This window comes from Mytilus galloprovincialis, chromosome 8 (genome assembly GCF_965363235.1).
Source record: "Mytilus galloprovincialis chromosome 8, xbMytGall1.hap1.1, whole genome shotgun sequence".
In the NCBI taxonomy this organism is placed as follows: domain Eukaryota; kingdom Metazoa; phylum Mollusca; class Bivalvia; order Mytilida; family Mytilidae; genus Mytilus; species Mytilus galloprovincialis.
In genome coordinates, this window is record NC_134845.1 from 5,910,910 (window position 1) to 5,928,835 (window position 17,926).

Below are 17,926 nucleotides of genomic sequence, written 5' to 3' on the forward strand. Positions count from 1 at the left end.
ATGTTTTGTGAAATAACTTTGGTCATTAAATCTATAAAAGATATTTTCATCATGCAGTCTTTGATAATGATGATCATGAGTCATTACAAATAGATATGTGTGAACATCATAACATAATTATAACAGGTGCTCGGAATAAATCGTCTGATTTCCCTAGAGGGATTGTAATCGCACAGGCGAAAAAGTGCATAAGAAAACCAACTATTTCGGTCAAAAGGAAAGGCCGTTAGTTTGGAAATATTGGATTGGTTGCATTTACTCTTAAATAACTTATGATTTCATAAATCACAAAATTGTCTTCGGATAATGTCCAACTTGCTCAATACATTACATAATGACTTTGATTGTTATATTTGCATATGTCTTTGTATCCCCTTAGGCTACACATATTATTGAGATTGGTCAGTTTTTTCTGTAGGCCAATATAACACAGAGTACTAGTTGCATAAACTAATAACAGAGGTAATCCATATTTTTTATGCAACGGTCATACAAGTGAGAGGTTTAGCTAGCTTCAAAACAAGGTTTAATCCACCATTTTCTACATAAGAAAATACCCGCACCAAGTCAGGAATATGACAGTTGTTAACTTTTCGTTTTATGTGTTTGAGCGTTTGATTTTGCCATTTTGATTAGGATTTTTCTTTTTGAATTTTCCTCGGAGATAAGTATTTTTTGTGATTTTACTTATTTCTACATACCGAAATACGTATGTGTTGGTTTTTTTTAAAAATTATTTCTGAACCCATATTTGATGAAAAAAGTATTCTGGTCAAGCAACTAAAAACAATAATTCTGAATCCAGATGACTCAGAAGCTTCATGATGGGAAATGAATACCCGATGGATTTCCGTTATATGCTTTTCAAAAATATAACGACGAACATATAATATTAAAACGAAAAACCATACAGGAGCTCAGCAGGTAGATCATCACATACTTCATATTATTTTGTTATATACAAATTGTCTAATTTGTATTTGTAAATCAAACATGGTAATGTTTTGATTACATTTATTGCTACAATTTTAGTTTTTTTCTAAATTCGTTTATAGCAATATAGAAAATGTCTTAGGCCATATATTTGTTATGAGAGAATCGCATATTATACATTTTGATACAGGTACCAACTATTTTAAAGATGGATAAAACTGTAAGCATAGTTCGGTGTGCGGCAAAAAAAAACAACTAATGGTTTTCAGATGATTTAGAAATAGTTGGTGAAAAAACATACCAAGTATGTTGGTTTTACATATTATTTACGGCCACATTCTCAATACCTTGTCTTTTAGATCACACAAGACATGGTTCGTGTGATAACATTAATTAGCTTGTCGTTAAGATCACAAATTTCATAATTTGTGCGGTGACATACCTGACCTATTCTTTTAACTATTCTGGAATTTTATGACCATTAACTTGACGGTGCAAAGCGTCTGCAAACGTCTAAATAATAGCAAATTTTGAAATTCCAAAAGAAGTGCACGAAAGCAGAAAGTAATGGATAATTGTTATGATGAACGAACATGAAAATTAAAATTCTACTTATCTGGTAGGTGATAAATTGTTTGTGAATGGCGAGTTTAATGACTTTCAAACAGCAGTATACTACTGTTGCCTTTATTTTTGGAAGGATTAGGAAAAGATGAGAAAAATGCAAATGAGGACCTATGAAGGGAAATTATATTTATGTAAACCTGATATGAACACATGCTCTTGGAATATTTCGAAGGGTCTACTAAGAAAATTATCACATTTAGATTTCTTTAAACCGGTTCGTTCTATGGAAGTCTATGTTTAAATGTGCCATGAAAATTTTATTGAATAGTATTAATTTAGAGAAAATTTTAAAGTGCTGTGGGTTTTTCTCATTTTTTAAGGTCATACGGTGACCAATAGTTGTTTACTTCTCTATCACTTGGTCTCTGGAAAAATGTTGTTTAATTGGTAATAATATCACATCTTGACACTTTGCTGCATAGTTTATTAATTTTCAATTATCATGCACCGGTTTATCATGCAACCGAAAGATGTTCATATTTATACCCGTGAATAGTATTGTATTACTAATTATATTTTTTTTCTCACTTTGATAAAATCGTCATATAAAAGCAACATACGATTATGCAGCAAACTACCTGGTGGTATATTTGAACATTTTGATAACTTGTTAATATTCAATGTCGCTCTAAAATGGTCAAATCCAACTTGCGACTTTATTGTGATAGGGTATGGGGTAGTGGAGATGTCGTCTCTATGAAAGATATCGGTGACTTTTATCAATGTTCAAACCCGTTTTATTTTGTTTGAACGGTCGACTTGCGAAAAGTTTTAAACGTGAACTTGGGATTTTTTACTTCTATCAGCTTTCAACAAATTTATCCGGGAAAATCGAAATAAAAGCGACGTACAATTACGATAAATAATTGTATTGCTTGCCCATTTGTTATACGTCATACATTTTGTAAACTATAGAATATTTTAATTTTGTTGTTTAATGACTGTACAACATGTACTGAGATCATACACAATATTTTAGTTTGTAAACATGTGAAAAATGTATGCTTTTTCAAGTGAATAAACTACATTTTAAAAAAAGGTAATGTTGATTACTGGAGCATTTCAAATATACATATTCAATTATTTTTATTGGTTAGTGTTTACTGTACAGGTGAGAATACAACATTGTTTGATATTATGGCTTCCTACAAGATAGCGTTGAAAACTGGAGACAAAAAGAGAGCTGGGACGGATGCTAACATTTATATAGTACTTCACGGAAAAGGTATCCAGACAAACAAATTCACTCTTGATACCTTCTTTAAAATGATTTCGAAAGAGGTAACATTGATAACTATTCTGTCGATTCTGAGGTTAACATACCAGAAGTACAAAGAATCCAGCTGTGGCCAGACGCATATGGTTTGTTCAGCAACTGGTATTTAGATTGGATTGAAGTTACCAATTTAACAACCAACATCACCTCAATATTCCCAGCAATGAAATGGATCAAAGAGAACCAGCGTTACTTCTTCAATCACATCGACACATGTTTACCACAAGACGATACATTCAAAGAAATGAGAATTTTAGAGCTTCAGAACATACAGAGAGATTATCAGATTCAAGTTAAGGTACCTGGACTACCTGCTCAGGTAAGCACACAGAAGAATGAGCTATCAACTTTATAGGTTTCAATAATATTTTATTAAAAATTTCATATTCTTGTTTGTAAAGATTCGGTACAATGAATTGACGTTCCTTGATAAATACATCCCTACATGACGTATAGAATAATATAAAGATATACATACCTTTTATAAGTATATATGCTTTTTATGAATAAAAGATGTACCAAACGTCGGTATTAAATTTGCAATGCATTAACACATTTTTCAAACTAGGGTATCTCCATTTTAAAACAAAAATAAAAATCACCAGAAAAAAACACGCTTATTGACAAAAACAATGCATCATTATTGATATTGTTCCTACTGCGTTGAATGCTTATACTTACTGTGATTTTTTTTTCTGTTTATCTTTGCATACTCGTTGGTTCAGTAAGTAATTAATACCTCAAGTTTCAAATATTAACGCTATTATTAATTTACAACCTTTTATGAAATCGATATGATTCATCTGGAATTTTAGGCCATTGGTCAATAATCGAAATAAAAACAAGTTCATCTATTAAATACAGTATTTTGCTTCTGTGCACCTTAACGTCCCTAAAGTTATAAATCATGGAAGTTTTCAAGTGCTCTGAGTGCATCGTGCTTTTATTCTATTTTTACAATTGAAGCGTTCAAAAAAAAAAAAATTTCTTTAAACACAATCATGTATTTCTAATTTATTCTCGTCTTTTTCTTCAATTTAATCTTTGCAGTACTTTGGTAACAGTATTTGTAACAATTTTGCATTAATTGAGATCGTACAAATTGAAAACAAAATCTAGTTTGGGGACTTTTTAAAATATCAGTCTGTTTACGAGCCAGTAAATTACAAAGTAATAAAAACAAAATCTGCACTTTACATCTTTTCAGTATATTACCTTTATCTAGACAAAATAGAATCAATTTTCATGTTCCTGTAACTGTGACATTCATGAGTCAACAGCTAGTAGTGTATAAAAACTATCGTTATAAACAATCATGTATAATACTGCATACTATTCAATGATCACTTTCAATTGCTCACCCTGTATGGCTACCTGCATATTGTATAGGCTACTGGTGTTTGATTAGAGTTATGTAATACCGAATTTAAATAGGTATCATATAAGCTGTTGTATATGTGCAAGATACCTGCATATACTTTCATATTATTATTTTAATCAATCATCATGACGTTTGCATATAATAGTTGCTTAGGATAATTCACCAGTTGGGGATTCTGAACAAGTCTCTCATATCCAATTAAAAACATTCACTCGATATTGGCAACATTAACAACATTTATTCGATTGTCCCAAGAGATCCATGGAAAGATCGTATATCTTAATGATCCGTTATAGAACCAAGTAAACAGGATGGTGTTAGTGAGGGGTTTTTTGTCAGTTTTTATACATTTGCAGATCAGAAATAAGATTAAACCTTTTGTGTATTATTTTTGTTGTGAACACCGTTGATTGATTTATAACTTTTATAGCTTATGGTGTTACAAAAATAATTATGTTATTTTTAGATAAAAGAATTACCAGATGATGAAAGATTCCCATTTGATTATCAAGTAAGTTTAATCAAACTAAGCTTTGCTCATTTTTGAAGACCGTATGGTGACCTATGGTTATCAATTTCTGTGTCATTTTGTATCGAGTGGAGAGTTTTCTCATTGGAAATCACACCACATCTTCTTTTTTATAGGCAAACGTTATTTTCCTCTCAATATTCTATGTGATCATGTACCATAGACAATTGAAAGTCGGTGCAAGATATTTAAAGGCCGGAACATTCAAATAAACGAGATGCAGGTTAAAACTTGCACCTACAAAAAGGGTATTTTAACATCATTTTGAGGGGGTAATGGATTGAAACATATATTTTACAGTATAGTTTTCATGATTTTTAATTTTTACTATCCAAAGAACTGAAAATGCAGTATATACATAGTGCATTTGTTTAATATTTCTTTTTCCGAAGACGAAATTGTATTTTTTACATGCAGTCATTGTTATTAAATGAGCACGGATTGATGAATTATTAACGAAATTTAGCAGTAGATAAGGTTGCCTAGTCAAACACCAAATGAATATAGTAATGTTCATACACTTTTTAAAGTACTTTTCTTTTCTCCAAAGATTGTGTTGATTATATCTGCAATGTAAATAATAAAAAAGAATACATAAATGTTAAAGTGGTTTTATATTCAAAAGGAAAATATCCGTCAATTCAAGCATATCACAAAAATTAGTTTAAATAATATTGTGTTATTATAAATCATTAAACTAAGATTTCTTGCGTCAAAAACTCAAATATATTTACAATAAAATAACAAAAATACAGAACTCCGAGGAAAATTCAAACGAAAAGTCCCTAAGCAAAAGAGTCAAATGAACAAATACATCAAATCATAGAGTGATATTAGCCAATATTTGCGAAACTTCATCATCGCAAAAAGGGATTTCAGCCGAAAATGAAACATACATTGCTTTTTGAACAAACTAAATTGAATGAAATGAATTATTAAAAAAAAGCAATACATACAAGTGCTGTCTGAAAGGGTCTGAAAGGCATAATTTACAAAGAAGAAAGTCAGAGATTGGTGATGGCGAGCGGCGTCGAGTTGAAGGATGTCGAAGGCGTGAAGTCTGTGTATACTCCAGTATTGGAATTCCGCAGGTAATTACTACTTACAAAACTTAAGACAGAAAAAAACAGACAGCAGAAATTAATGTAGTTCAAATGCATGATCAGAAGAATTTTCTGCTTTAGAGCTTGGGAAAATTAAGATACAATAAAATTTCGAAATTTCATGATTTATCTGCACGCATGGACGTCATTTCCTATATATAAGAAGATGTGGTATGAGTGCCAATTAGACAACTCTCCATCCAAGTAACAATTTATAAAAGTAAATCATTATAGGTTAAGGTTCGGCCTTCAACACGGAGCCTAGGCTCAATCCAAACAACAAGCTATAAAGGGTCCTTAAAATTACTAGTGTAAAACCATTCAAACGGGAAAACCAACGGTCTATTCTATATATAAACGAGAAACGTATGAACTAAATACACAGACGACAACTACTGTACATCAGATTCCTGACTTAGGACAGGTGCAAACATTTGCAGCGGGATTAAACGTTTTCATGGTACAAAACCTTCTCCCTTTTCTTAAACAATAGACTAGTATCAAAACATAGAAAGACACACTATACTATAAATTATCAATTGGAAGGCTTAAACTAAAAACACATGACGTAATTCAAACAAAAGCTCTCAAGCTAAAGGTCATTCATTTTCTTGAAAGTACGATTGAGATGCTTTCTCTTTAAAATTGTAGATTCATGGTATAGCACCATCTTGGATTGTACTATTGCAGTACACAATCAGTCTAGTTATTTGTCCTAATCTGCCAATTTGTCGACAGATGTGCAATTTTATATGAAGAAAACTTGCTGATTTATTGCTTTACCAATAATATTAAAACAAATACCAAACATTTGTGTTTTAGAATCAACTTTTTCAACTAAGCCATTGAAGGGGAATAAACTCTTTAAGTAACAAATTTATACTCTTATATACTTTTAAATCTTTAATTTTTACTTGTATCAAAGAAACAAGTTTGGTGACAGCATTTTTTCTTTTTCTTTTTGTTTTCTTAAAACATATTGTTATCTTCTCACAATTTATTTCTCATAGAATTCTTTTAAGCACAAAAAAGTGTTTTTTCATGATCATTCTAAGCAAGTTTAGGCAACTTTCAATGGCTCATCCTTTTTGTTATATTTTTTAAAAGAGCATAGTAAAATCTTCATTTTAGCAAAATATCAGAAAATTCTATTTCGAGAAACATATACCTATGATCTACCTTAAAAGATTTCAGCAAGTCAATATATGTGGATTTTTTTTAAATACGATACGATAATTTAAGAATTGACGATTGAAAGAAGCCTAAATAAAATATTAATAAAAGGAATGCACATTTTTGAGTTGAAAATTACAAGACTTGAGCACGATTTTCTACTGTTGTTTTTTTTAAGTTTAAGAACAATTTATGCAACACACAGAAGGTGATTGTTAAAAATGATATGTGTGTATGAAAGACACTAAGATACAAAATAAAAATTAATTAACACATACACATACATATTACATTTGGACAATTTTAGCTCAGATTAATTTGAATTGTTTTGTTCGAATTTTATACTTACGATTGCCCTTTTTTCGAATCGGTCCAGTGAACAATGTAGTCGAGCGATCTGTCAGGTGTTAATGGTCTTAGCCGTTTTAAATTTGAATTGGAACTTTGAGTTCGGTTATTTTTTCATCCTTTTTTTTCCTGAAATTCATGACCCAAAAAGTTTTACATAGCGCCATCTCATCCAATTTTGAAATTACTAAATCCACATTTCATATATCTCGTGGCAATAAACAGACATATGTTTTCGTTCAAATGATCCCATATTATTCAATCACACCACGTTTAAAGGCAACCGGTAAATTATCATAAGAATTTTAACAAAGGTAAAACAATTTCATCTTGAAATGCAAATTAAACAAGAACAAATTGAACACTTTATGTGTAACTTGTCAATAAGCAATTGCAATAAACACGACCCATACTGTTGAAGAATTTAAAATAAGAGTTAGCACTAAATATCCAGTCTGTTAATATCGGCAGTTTTCCCGTTGTACTGACTAATTTTGACACAGTCATGCTTTAAGTTAATTGATTTAGAGTAATTGACGTAAGACATATACTTTGATAATTTCAATCTTATACTTTAGTTTGGCACTTGGCACGTTGATAAATCCTGGTGGAGCAATAGTGCAGGTGTCATTGGCCACTTTCACATAATAAAAAATAGGTGAGACGCAAATGTATAGAAGATTGTATGAATTGTTGTGAAAGAAATAGTTTATTATTTGTCCAATTGGCATGATACAAGGGTATACACATTTGCATAATGAAATAAAGGTAGAGTAACTTAGTTATAGAAGAATTGTTGTGCAAGAATAAAGTGTTTCCCCCTTTGAAGTTATCCTTTTGACAACTTTGCAGTAATACATCAAAATAGTTGATACTGCTAGTACACTTCTATAAAAAAAAAGGTGTATTGAAAACTTCATGTAGTCAAATTATCAGGGTAAATTAAGGGTATACCTTTTCAAAAGTTGCCATGAAGTCAAATCTGGTCTAGAACATTATACAACGTCAATTGATAATCATACAAATCATATATCACAAAAACATCATACAAAGCATATATCACAAAAACATCATACAAAGCATATATCACAAACACATCATACAAAGCATATATCACAAACACATCATACAAATCATATATCACAAAAACATCATACAAAGCATATATCACAAACACATCATACACATCATATATCACAAAAACATCATACAAAGCATATATCACAAAAACATCATACAAAGCATATATCACAAAAACATCATACACATCATATATCACAAAAACATCATACAAAGCATATATCACAAAAACATCATACAAAGCATATATCACAAAAACATCATACACATCATATATCACAAAAACATCATACAAAGCATATATCACAAAAACATCATACAAAGCATATATCACAAAAACATCATATCACAAAAACATCATACAAATCATATATCACAAAAACATCATACAAAGCATATATCACAAAAACATCATACAAAGCATATATCACAAACACATCATACACATCATATATCACAAACACATCATACAAATCATATATCACAAAAACATCATACAAAGCATATATCACAAACAAAACAATGCACACAACCTTACTCTAAATTTAAAAAAATACTGACAGAATAAAATATCATTACATTAAAATGTCATTATGAATAGAATATACATTTAGTGGTTTAGATAGTCAAACTACTGTATTACTCGCCTGTCAACACTGAGGTGGTTATATTAAGGGACAGATGCACTCGAATCCAATCTTAATTGACTTGAATCGTCAGTTTTCCTACTAAATGTTGGTTCTCATCGAGCACTCTATCAATACAAACCGTAACGAAATAGCACAATTGCTTTACAGTGGCGTTTAAGACTAACCAATCTATATGATCTATAAAACTATTTTTTAGCATGGCATTCTGGAGATTGGATTTACATGGAACTCTGCCAGAGGATTTAAAGAGTCCCTTTTTAAAAGATAATTTTATAAATGTATTTGTTCACCATAATTTTTTGCAACAACAAAGTTCAGCATATTGATGTAGCATCCCTATACATATTTTAACTTTTTGTTTTTGCTGCATCGAACGTGATATGTTTAGAAAACAATGCATACAAAGAATAACAGAATAAAGAATGGACATATCAAACTAACATATAAAACAGCCACCAACACTTGACTCTTTCGAGCAAATAGACATACAAAGACAATCAAGTCCTAACACAACAGATGTTGCGAAACTCAAACCAGTTGCACATGTGCATAGTTCCCCTCTTTTGTCTGTTTTATCATTACGCCGTTTAAATTTAATCATACAAATAACATCAAGTCCAACTCATCGACACATAACCTTCATTGTGAATCCTAAATGCGTACAGTTTCGACAGCAAATGATGAAAATATAGATTTTACTAAAACGTCGCAAATAAAGTGATGGTTGTATATGCTTATAATGCTTAAATGGCTTTTACTTTACATCTTTGAATCGTTTTCAACTCTTTTTGTAAATTAAAACGAAATGCAAAATAGACAGAAAATTGATTGTTATGGCATGGGTTTACAATTCGTATTACCGCTTGATTCATCAGTTATAGTTTTTCAAAATTGGTTTTGCCAGTCTTTTAACTGAAACTTGTTGTATTCACCAATTTGAAGAGTTTTAAACATGAATATTTGTGAATAACATCAATTCATTTTATATCATTTGAGGACTTATTGTTCAGATAGCTCTTTAACTGTTTCCGTTCTGAAATATTCGACTTTCAGAGTTCCTGATGAAAATCTAGGAAAACTTTTCTGTAGCATTCAATTTTAAGATGTTGCTTTCAAATTTTACACTCGGTAAACATGGCTACTGTTGGACTATTTGTCTCCAAAGAGTAATTGCTTACAAACCTTTTTTAATTGTTTGTTTCTAGATTTATACATTATTCAAACAATCAGGTTTGCAACTCCCTTGGGCAAGAATTACATTTGATGAATTTTGTTATTGTTTTACGAACCTTTTGGCTAGATGGCTCTTATACATTATCTTAAAACATCCTTGTCTTTCAAATAATTGGTTATAAGCGTTCCGATTAAAAACATATCGAGAAAAGAGCTCATCTAATACTTAACCTATTCATAATGACTTTTTTTACAGGTATTTGATCAGTCTGTACTGAACGGAGTTTACCATATGAGAGATGTTGCTCTGTTGTTATGATGCCATCAAAACCTACGTAAAGAAATACGTTATGCACTATTATTGTAAGTTATATTGTTAATTAACTGTCGATACTACAAAGCTGTCAATCCCGAATTTGGTTTCCTAAAATTAAAATGTGTAAGCCATAAATTGTTGGAATTTCATTTGAAGGTGTTGTCTTGTAAGTTTTATATTGGGATTTTTTTATTAAAAGATGGTATTATCAAGGATTTGTATAGAACGATAGAAAAACTTAAAATTGTAATATTTATATTGTGAATTCATATAGTTAGAATTCCCCGTGTATAGTTAGAAATTAGTGTCACATGGAATCTCGATAGAATGCTTTACCCCAAGAATAATGTTTATCACAAACTTATGCAATAATGGAATTCAATGAATGTTATAAACCTGAAAGGGAAGTTACTGTCTCCAGTGATACATTTGGTAGCAATACACAGTTTAGAAAAAAAAACTTAAAATTGACACTCTTAAGTTTTAACCTCCCTCTTTCTCTCCCTTTCTAACAAGAGATGCTTAATATTTATGTTATGCATGTGTGACTTTATGGAAAGAACATTAACCATAGATTTGCTTTCCAATAGTTATAATGGTGAAAAATAATCTTTTATCGGTGTAGACATGGCAATAATCTGCATTTCTTTGATACTAAATATTTCAAAAATGGGGGGGGGGGGGGGGTAAAACAAATCTGCAACTTTTGTGTAAAGGAGAATTCCAATCCATTAGAATGATACCTTTCATGAAACCATAGACATATAAATCAATCAAGAGGTCTAAAAAGAAATCATATGCATTTCTGCTCGTTTTTCCAGAAAATTGAATTGAATAGATCGAGCGTTAAATTTTTTATGAAAAACATTACAATTATTTCAGGAACTATGGTCGGCATGAATGTGAAAACTGTCAAACAACAAAATAACATATAAACATGCATACACACAATCTAAGTGTTCATATAAATAAACTCATCATTAACATCAGGATTGAAATTTTATATTTACGACAGACGTGCGTTTCGTTTACAAAAGACTCGTCAGTGACGCTCGAATAAAACAAAATGGTAAAAAGGCTAAATAAAATACGAAGATGAAGAGCACTTCAAATGCTATATTATTCTCCAACTATCTTAAAATCAATTGTATTGTACAAAAACTATTTGAAAAATTCACCATGGCCAAAATGCGAAACTAAACTTCTAACTGTGAATTGCTACCATAAACTGTAAGCTGTTTTTTCTAGTGACATCTTTGAGCTGGACACTATTCATATACACGGTTTTGTTATATCAAAAACCAAACGTCTTCGAAACTCTCACATGCTTTAACTTTATAACATAATTTTCATCCTATTATTAATTTGATATCATTTTATACGTGAGTCTTGTTAATTTGCATTGGTATCAATCGACGTTTTTATTAAGTTTAAACTTCTAACATTACTAAAGAGACATTTATTGTCGAAACGCGCACCTTGTTCAGTAAATTCTTGGACCGCTTTCTGTTCTTCGTGCACGTGACAAAGCCGGTAATGCACCAATCAAATTTCATGGGGAGAACATGATTCTTTTTGGTTTATTGTTTGCATTATAGAAAAAGCTCTCCCCTTTCACTCAAAAAATGGATAACTTTATGTAAAAGGATCTATAATTCTCTTTGACAGCTACAGACATAATAGTTTTGTACCATTTTCAGCTAGATAAAATTCTTTACCTTAATTTAAAATGCACGAGTGAAACACTTCCCAAAATTGTTTTGCAAGTAATTTCTTCTCTCTTCTTATATAAAAACATTTGGGACATATATAATTTTTTTTCTAATTATTCGTTATTTATAGTTATATTGAACTATATATAAGTTTGAAGAAAACAACGATTTCGATTACCAGTGACAAGATTGGGCCCTGATACTAAAGATTACAAACATGTGCTACCCCCTGGTGCTGCTGAAGATAATATTACACGCACACACAAATATTATAGTGACATGCGCATTGTAATGGCCGGACAAATAGCAACTGCCTTTTTTTTTTATTATGTCTGTTTTTTTCACGCATCGTTTGTAAAGTTAACGGAATTTGATGATACTGTCATACAAAAGAGAGGTTTAGCGCTGTAAAGACAGGTTCAATCCACCATTTTCTACATTTGAAAATGCTTGTCCCAAGTCAGAAATATGACAATTGTTGTCCATTCGTTTTTGATGTGTTTTGTCATTTGACTTTGCCATGTGATTAGGGACATTCCGATTGAATTTTCCTCGGAGTTGTGATTTTACTTCTTTGTTACTGTATGTTCATCCTACTTGCCTTAAATGTAAACAAGTCTATATGAAAGAATGTACTGTCAACCTTGTCTTTGGGATATATATACCAGTGCAAATTGCATGTAAATGAATTTTCTAATTTACAGTCTACAAGGGGTATGAGTCAAAGAACTCAAGACTATATTCTTTTCATACTTTGAATCGACATAATTATTTTATATCTCAACCTGTGTAATGTTTACATTCTAACGGATAACGCGCCATTCTACGTCAGAGTCAATAGTCTAACCATTCATTCCCAGTACTTTAAATCTTTCAATCGTTTATATAATGGAATTTGAAGCGACTGTCATACAAGTGAGAGGTTTAGCTAGCTATTAAACCAGGTTCAATCTACCATTACATAAGAAAATGCCTGTACCAAGTCAGGAATATGACAGTTGTTATCCATTCGTTTAGTGTGTTTGTGCTTTTGATTTTTTGTCATTTGATAAGGGACTTTCCGTTTTAGCTTTAGATTTTTGGTCATGCATTCTGAACCGCTTCAAACCATTACATATTTCATCATCAAAACACTATATGTATTGCCTTATGCAAGAGTTTTGTACTCATATTATTGCACTTTTCAGTTTCAAGTTATTATATATAGTGTTAGCTATCTAAGCAAGCATATTCGTGTTCATTTTTTCGGTACACATATGTATTTATAAATTCTGTAAAAATTACTGACTGAGTTTTGGCTGCTTATTTGTTATTCAAATTTATTTCGTTTCAAACAATTAACATAATTGTTCAACAATTCATAAAAAATGTTCCTAATCGTTTGATGTGTTTGAGCTTTTGATATTGCCATTTACTAATTGACTTTTCGTTTGGCATTTTCCTTGGTGTTCTGTATATTTTGTTATTCTAATTTTGACTTACAAACACTAAGTCGCATACAAGTCAATGACTAACATTTGTCTCTGCTCGGTCAACCAACGCTGTGAGTTTTGGGAAATTCCGGTAACTAAATACATTAATGAAGTCAATTGTAGCTAAATGGATGTGTGCTATGACGATATTTTATTAATATTAAATCAATCTTCAGTTACTTTTTAAGAATTGTTTTCGGTCAGATTTCATATATCTAAATGTAACGTTATTCTGATTATAGAGTCCAGTTACTATAAAAACTGGCCTTAGGTCTATTTCAAACAGAATCCAGTTTCTACAGTTGATGGGATCCGTAAAAGTTCTTAGTGAGAAAGGAACACAAAGTCTGGGTGATTTTGAGAAACAATTGATAGTGGATCCACCTGCAATGAAATTTGTTGAAGAGTGAGTTTTATATAATTGATAATGAAACGGGGAATGTGTCAAAGAGACAAGAACCCGACCAAAGAGCAGAAAAAACCCAGATCTTCAAGCAAGAAAATCACGAAGTAAATAAAAGAAATTCAAATGTACTGTAGCAGGTCCAAGTACACGGTGGTGTTCGGCACTATTACTGCACCGTGTAGTGGAGTACTCGTGCTGGCTTATGTCTCTCGTAAGCTTCAATAGACTTTAAAACACAGATTTTAAAAGTACAACTTTTATTAAAGCAAAGTACAAAATTAAAACAGCATCAAATATTAAACAAATCCTACTCATTCTACTTTAAACCAGGGTTCGTGTAACAGTTTAATTATCAGGAGTACCAATAAATAATGAAAGTAGATAAGTGGCTTGTTTCATAGAAGGAATAAGCACTACACGACTTAAGAACAACTGGACAAAATACCATATAGTAGGCTCTCAAAAAAATTAGCATGACAAAATGTGAAATAGAAATAATCTATCAAAGGAAACCAGCAGCCGAATTAATACTAAGAACAATATTATTGAAAACGTCCAACAGCGACCCCTAAAATACACCTTCCTAACTTCTAACATATATATAAAAAAAAAAAGGTGGTGTAAAGTACCCATAATTTATGTAAATGTGTTTTGTAACGATGTTTTTGTATCAGGTAATCATCAACTTTTTAGTATATTTCTTACAAATACTTCTTCACAATATTCTTAAAGTTTTTTCATTGTTATTTTCATTCATCTCTTTGTAGGTTTCGACAGAACTTACGGGAGATTGGTTAGACCATTGACGACAGAAACAAAAATAGAAAATACCCGTATGATGAGCTCCATTCATCTGCAATACCAAATGCAATAAGCATTTAAACACTCAATCAATTAACTAGAATACAGCTGCTATATATCACTAGTAGCCAGATTAAATTCTGAAACGGTCATTTTGGTCTGATCAAGTCTTGATCGACTTAATTTACCGCTAGAGAAAAACGTTGAGACTTTTCAGATTTTAAGACACTGTTCAGATATGTCGTGTCAAGTCTGTTCAGTCATGTCAAGTTAATCAAGATGGAAGGCTCTAGCGTTAAATCAAGTCTGTTAAGACTGGTTTGGACAAATTAAGACCAATCATAAAAAGTAACGTTCAAAACTTTCAGATCGGGTTAAAATTCGTTTAGTGTGTTAGAATGATATTAGGAGTTACGCCCCTTCATGTGGATGATACATTGTATTATAAATGCCAGAATAAAAAACTTATATTATTTTGAATTATTAAACATTGTTTTGTTGTAGAAATAAATTATTTAAGGAATGACTGTAATATTTTTTCTGTCTATGAAGAAATAACATAAAAAATTTGGTGCACACTGAATAATGCGCGTAGCGGGTTATTTAACAGTGTGCACCACATTTTTTATGTTATTTCGAATAGACAGAAAAAATATTACAGTCATTTCTTATAATTTAATTCTAAATTCCATTTTAAACCGTAGAAAACCATGAAAAACGTTGATGACGTCACGGTCACATGACTAAATTAAGTCTATAGGCTCATAACAAAATAACGTCAGCCAATCAGCAGACGCGTTACATTCAAAATTAAATTATTCGCCAATAACTGTTTCTGATTTTATTTTTTTTTTTTTTTTTTTATTTTCTGGTGTTAATTTATGTATTAATCTACTTATTCTTTGAAAAAAGTAATTTCAAATTTTAAACGTAACACTAACAAAAGAGTGACAACAACATCTTATAAAATTCATACGTCCAAATCACGTTTCTGAATTTTACTTCATCAGGAACGATCAGCGCAAAATACAAATATTTTATATGTCAGATAATTTATATCGTTAATACTCTAGTTCAGGGAAACAATGCGCATGTGCAAGATCGATCGTGATTTTGCGTTATCGACTAATTAGATACGAGATTTGATAAACTGGGGGCAATATCAGTTTATTGATTTATCAGATCGGCATCGTCATTACTGTAGTCAGATTAATGCATACTTTATTTTCACATGCTATGGCAAACGAAAATATATACAACATATGACAAACAAAAGGCAGCAAAGAACAGAAGTTACAGAGTATACAATAATATTATGACATTATATGTGATCTAATTTTCCAAGCGGCTGCATTTGAATAAATGCATAGTTTTACTGTCAGAGATTTAGAATAAATTATCTAACGTGTGCCGATTTGGCCAAGAATAGTAGAATAAATATAAAATTCTATACGTACAGATCTATACGTTGGACATGATAAAACAAAATGATATTCGTCCTCCAATTAAAACATTCATATTGCAACATATACAAATTCTATTTTCTCTTTGAGTATTCAGATAACGACCAACTTCAACATTTAATTTAAGTGTGTCTCTACGCAATTTTGTTAATATAGATACATTACAATGAAAATCTAAGTATCTTTTAAAACCAAATACTACTTTATATCGTTTATAAATACAAAGTTTGTTACATTATTCTAAAGCTGAAGATTCCACTGACATATTAAAACAGACTATTTTGACCGTTATGTTAATTAAACCTGAGACTACTGTAACACATAGTTATAGTAGTCTCAGATTAATTTTAATTACAAAAGGAACGGTTTGATGTATGTCACCTAACTTTTAGTGTTACCTTCACGCAAAAAATGGACAGATTCATGCTGTGATGTTCACTTAGCAGATCGTCTGTATATTCAAGAAGATACGGGTGCTATTTCATTACCATATCTGAGGAACTGATCTTAGGTCATAAAAATAAAAGTCAATCAACACCTAGGCCATATGGTATCATTAAGTTTTACCTCAAACTATTAATCTTACCAGGCGACAGTTAGAGACAATTAATATACCCTTAATAATCGTAATCATGTTTTGACAGTTAGGTACCATTAAAATATATGTTCAAAATGCTAGCCCTGATTGCATGCGTGTATTTACATAATTTTTTTGTGCTTTATTCAAATGCATCGGATATTGACAATTTTTGAAAGGAGGGGGATCTGGGTCGTTCAGCATTTTATTTTGATATATTGTGAAGCATACATAATATTGTATACAGAATATCTAGTTAATTTCAATGAGATTTTTAAGATCTTAAACAGAAAAAAAAATCTTTATATTTTTTTGTTGTATCTTCAGAAAGTAAATTTTCACACATATATATATATATATTATGTTATTTTATGTTGTTTTTTTTTTTTTTTTTTTTTTTTTTTATGGTATAGTTATTACTGCCGTAACTATTTTGCTTTTCTGTCTGTTATAGTTTTTACTTTTATGTAAAAGTGTATTTTCTACTTATTTTTGTTTCTTTTAATTTCGTTTGCTTGTTCCGTAAGTTCACTTTTTTAAGTTCTCTAGTAATATTTTAAAAAAATATTTTAAAATAGTAAAATGTACAGAGTTTGTTTACCAACACATACTGACATAGAAGATACACATGTTTCGCAAAGTATAACAGTTTATTACATTTTTGTTGAGCCTGCGACTTTTGTTGCAAAAGCGAGACATAGCGATCCACAAACCACAAATATTCACTTTGTGGTTAAATTGTTTGAAACTTTAATAACTTTCTTAAACTATCCCCAATTTCTACTAAACTAGGACAGAAGCTTGTTAATGATCATAAGATAGATGAAAAAAAAAGAATTGTTTATCCGTATTTTTATTTATAACTGACTTTTTTGTTTTTCTGTAAGCTGATATGAATTCACTGTG

General features: G+C 30.7%; 2 long non-coding RNA genes across 2 annotated transcripts; one reads left to right on the forward strand and one right to left on the reverse strand.

Annotated features, from left to right (window-relative positions):
* Positions 1–5,048: 5,048 nt before the first annotated feature.
* Positions 5,049–7,769, reverse strand: LOC143043092 (uncharacterized). The gene is made up of 2 exons (XR_012968191.1): positions 7,372–7,769; positions 5,049–5,312 (listed from the first exon to the last, which is right to left on the reverse strand). It is a non-coding gene; the product is annotated as an uncharacterized LOC143043092 (long non-coding RNA).
* A 149-nt stretch (positions 7,770–7,918) lies between these two features.
* LOC143043091 (uncharacterized) lies at positions 7,919–15,413 on the forward strand. The gene is made up of 4 exons (XR_012968190.1): positions 7,919–8,028; positions 10,530–10,636; positions 14,016–14,179; positions 14,947–15,413. It is a non-coding gene; the product is annotated as an uncharacterized LOC143043091 (long non-coding RNA).
* Positions 15,414–17,926: the final 2,513 nt, after the last annotated feature.